The sequence below is a fragment of the Eleutherodactylus coqui genome, unplaced genomic scaffold (assembly GCF_035609145.1).
Source record: "Eleutherodactylus coqui strain aEleCoq1 unplaced genomic scaffold, aEleCoq1.hap1 HAP1_SCAFFOLD_480, whole genome shotgun sequence".
NCBI lineage: Eukaryota > Metazoa > Chordata > Amphibia > Anura > Eleutherodactylidae > Eleutherodactylus > Eleutherodactylus coqui.
Window position 1 is genome coordinate 47,804 of NW_027101957.1, and position 4,697 is coordinate 52,500.

A 4,697-nucleotide genomic window follows, 5' to 3' on the forward strand; every position below is an offset into this window, starting at 1 on the left:
CCCCGCGGGTACCCGGGCGGCCATATTGGCGGCTGGGACCCCCTCTTGAGCAAACGCCAGGGGGGCGCTCAGGGACGCACGGGGGCTGCTCCACTCGCCCCAGGCCGGCCTCCCTGGGTACCCGGGCGGGCACATTAGCGGCTGAGACCCCCTCTCCACCAGAGACCGGGGGGCGCTCGGGGACACACGGGGGCTGCTCCACTCGCCCCAGGCCGGACTCCCTGAGGCGGGCACATTAGCGGCTGAGACCCCCTCTCCACCAGAGACCGGGGGGCGCTCGGGGACACACGGGGGCTGCTCCACTCGCCCCAGGCCGGACTCCCTGAGGCGGGCACATTAGCGGCTGAGGCCCCCTCTCCACCAAAGACCGGGGGACGCTCAGGGACACACGGGGGCTGCTCCACTCGCACCAGGCCGGCCTCCCTGAGGCGGGCACATTAGCGGCTGAGACCCCCTCTTCAGCAAACGTCAGGGGACACTCAGGGACACGCGGGGGCTGCTCCACTCGCCCCAGGCCGGCCTCCCTGAGGCGGGCACATTAGCGGCTGAGACCCCCTCTCGACCAAAGACCGGGGGACGCTCAGGGACACACGGGGGCTGCTCCACTCGCCCCAGGCCGGCCTCCCTGAGGCGGGCACATTAGCGGCTGAGGCCCCCTCTCCACCAAAGACCGGGGGACGCTCAGGGACACACGGGGGCTGCTCCACTCGCCCCAGGCCGGCCTCCCTGAGGCGGGCACATTAGCGGCTGAGACCCCCTCTCGACCAAAGACCGGGGGACGCTCAGGGACACACGGGGGCTGCTCCACTCGCCCCAGGCCGGCCTCCCTGAGGCGGGCACATTAGCGGCTGAGGCCCCCTCTCCACCAAAGACCGGGGGACACACAGGGACACACGGGGGCTGCTCCACTCGCCCCAGGCCGGCCTCCCTGAGGCGGGCACATTAGCGGCTGAGGCCCCCTCTCCACCAGAGACCGGGGGACGCTCAGGGACACACGGGGGCTGCTCCACTCGCCCCAGGCCGGCCTCCCTGAGGCGGGCACATTAGCGGCTGAGACCCCCTCTCCACCAAAGACCGGGGGACGCTCAGGGACACACGGGGGCTGCTCCACTCGCCCCAGGCCGGACTCCCTGAGGCGGGCACATTAGCGGCTGAGACCCCCTCTCCACCAAAGACCGGGGGGGCACTCGGGGACACACGGGGGCTGCTCCACTCGCCCCAGGCCGGACTCCCTGAGGCGGGCACATTAGCGGCTGAGACCCCCTCTCCACCAGAGACCGGGGGGCGCTCGGGGACACACGGGGGCTGCTCCACTCGCCCCAGGCCGGCCTCCCTAGGTACCCAGGCGGGCACATTAGCGGCTGAGACCCCCTCTTCAGCAAACGCCAGGGGACACTCAGGGACACACGGGGGCTGCTCCACTCGCCCCAGGCCGGCCTCCCTAGGTACCCGGGCGGGCACACTAGCGGCTGAGACCCCCTCTCGACCAAAGACCGGGGGACGCTCAGGGACACACGGGGGCTGCTCCACTCGCCCCAGGCCGGCCTGCCTAGGTACCCGGGCGGGCACATTAGCGGCTGAGACCCCCTCTCGACCAAAGACCGGGGGACGCTCAGGGACACACGGGGGCCGCTCCACTCACCCCCAGGCCGACCTCCAGGGCCTCCCTCCCGGCCCCTGGAGCAGCCAGCGCCCCCTCGCCGTCAACACTCTCTCCCCCGTTGGGACTTTGAAACTTTTTCTGACCGTGCGAGCTTCATCGGACGGCAAAGGGGGCAAGCTGCGGTCCGTGCCCGGCCTGCTGGGGTCCTGCCCGGGGACATCGGAGGCTCAGCCAGGGTCTTGAGCCACCGCTGGCAGGTGCACTTTGGGGGCCCTCCGCAGCCGCCCCGGGCCACCCCTTGCAGCCAGCACACTGCTGCCAACAGCCCGCCGCTCTCCGTCACCAGCCAGCCCCGTCTGCACGCATCTGCCGGGGGTGCTTTTTTTGGAGAAATACTGTCACTTTGTCAAAGACCGCACACCGCTCGTTCCCTTATACCCCGACAAGGTGTTCGTGCTGACGTTTTGCGAGGCCTTATTTTACCGTCGTCGGCGCTATCAGGGGAAACGGGCCCGCTCCTTCCGCCCTCCTGGAACCCTGGCTCGGCCCGGAGCGACCAGGATTACCCTCATACCGGTTCTCACCACCTGCATCGACACGCGGCTCTGCCCCGGCCGCCGCAGCTCTCGCCGGCCCGGCCGGGTCCGCACCCCTGGCCGGCACGCCTGGAGCGTTTGGACTTTGTCGTTTTTTTTCTCCAAGAGTCGCCTCTGGCACATGCCATGGACTTCAGCGGGGGCTGCTCCCCGCCCCCTGGGTGTCCTGCCCGGGCACATCGGAGGCTCAGCCTGGGTCTTCAGCCCCTACTGGTAGGTGCGCTTTGGGGGCCCTCCGCAGCCGCCCGGGGCCCATCCCTGCAGCCAGCACACGGCTGCCAGCAGCCACCACACAGCTGCCAACAGCCACCACACAGCTGCCAACAGCCCGCTCTCCGTCACCCCCCAGCCCCTCCTGCATACATCTGCTGGGGGTGCTTTTTTGCCTCCCCCCGTTTTGGCCTATGGAGAAAAGCCAGGGGGAAAACCTCCAGAGTCAGGCCGACCTCATGGAACTCCAACCCGGCCTGGAGCCACCGGTTTGTCCCCTTCCCGGTTCTCAGGACATGCGTCGACGCTCGGCTCAGCCCCGGCCGCCGCAGCTCCCGCCGGCCCGGCCAGCCGGGTCCACACCCCTGGCCAGCGCCTGGAGCGTTTGGACTTTGTCATTTTTTCAAAGACTCATCTCTGCCAACTGCCGTGGGCTTCAGCGGGGGCTGCTCCCCGCCTCCTGGGTGTCCTGCCCGGGCACATCGGAGGCTCAGCCTGGGTCTCGAGCCCCCTACTGGTAGGTGCACTACGGGGGCCCTCGGCAGCCGCCCAGGCCCACCCCTGCAGCCAGCACACGGCTGCCAGCAGCCACCACACAGCTGCCAACAGCCCGCTCTCCGTCACCCCCCAGCCCCTTCTGCATACATCTGGCGGGGGTGCTTTTTTGACTTCCCCCCTTTTGGCCAATGGGAAAATGCCAAGGGGAAAACCTCCAGAGTCAGGCCGACCTCATGGAACTCCAACCCGGGCTGGAGCCACCGGTTTGTCCCCTTCCCGGTTCTCAGGACATGCACTGACACTCGGCTAAGCCCCGGCCGCCGCAGCCCCCGCCGGCCCGGCCAGCCCGGTCCGCGCCCCTGGCCAGCGCCTGGAGCGTTTGGACTTTGTCATTTTTTCTCAAAGACCCATCTCTGCCAACTGCCATGGACCTCAGCGGGGGCAGCTCCCCGCCTCCTGGGTGTCCTGCCCGGGCACATCGGAGGGTCAGCCTAGGTCTTGAGCTACTGCTGGTAGGTGCGCTTTGGGGGCCCTCGGCAGCCGCCCAGGCCCACCCCTGCAGCCAGCACACGGCTGCCAGCAGCCACCACACAGCTGCCAACAGCCCGCTCCCCATCACCCCCCAGCCCAACTCTGCATACATCTGCCGGGGGTGCTTTTTTGACTTCCCCCCTTTTGGCCTATGGGGAAAAGCCAGGGGGAAAACCTCCAGAGTCAGGCCGACCTGCTGGAACTCCAACCCGGCCTGGAGCCACCGGTTTGTCCCCTTCCCGGTTCTCAGGACCTGCATTGACACTCGGCTCAGCCCCGGCAGCCGCAGCTCCCGCTGGCCCGGCCACCCGGGTCCGCACCCCTGGCCAACGCCTGGAGCGTTTGGACTTTGTCATTTTTTTCTCCAAGACTCGCCTCTGGCACATGCCATGGACCTCAGCGGGGGCAGCTCCCCGCCTCCTGGGTGTCCTGCCCGGGCACATCGGAGGGTCAGCCTAGGTCTTGAGCTACTGCTGGTAGGTGCGCTTTGGGGGCCCTCGGCAGCCGCCCAGGCCCACCCCTGCAGCCAGCACACGGCTGCCAGCAGCCACCACACAGCTGCCAACAGCCCGCTCCCCGTCACCCCCCAGCCCCTCCTGCATACATCTGCTGGGGGTGCTTTTTTGACTTCCCCCCTTTTGGCCTATGGGAAAATGCCAAGGGGAAAACCTCCAGAGTCCTGCCGACCTCCTGGAACTCCAACCCGGCCTGGAGCCACCGGTTTGTCCCCTTCCCGGTTCTCAGGACATGCGTCAACACTCGGCTCAGCCCCGGCCGCCGCAGCCCCCGCCGGCCCGGCCAGCCGGGTCCGCACCCCTGGCCAGCGCCTGGAGCGTTTGGACTTTGTCATTTTTTCAAAGACTCATCTCTGCCAACTGCCGTGGGCTTCAGCGGGGGCTGCTCCCCGCCTCCTGGGTGTCCTGCCCGGGCACATCGGAGGCTCAGGCAATGTCTTGAGCCACCGCTGGTAGCTGCACTCAGGGGGCCCTCCGCAGCCGCCCAGGCCCACCCCTGCAGCCAGCACACGGCTGCCAGCAGCCACCACACAGCTGCCAGCAGCCCGCTCTCCGTCACCCCCCAGCCCAACTCTGCATACATCTGCTGGGGGTGCTTTTTTGACTTCCCCCCTTTTGGCCTATGGGAAAAAGCTAAGGGGAAAACCTCCAGAGTCAGGCGGACCTCCTGGAACTCCAGCTCGGCCCTGGAGCCACCGGTTTGTCCCCTTCCCGGTTCTCACGACATGCATCGACACTCGGCTC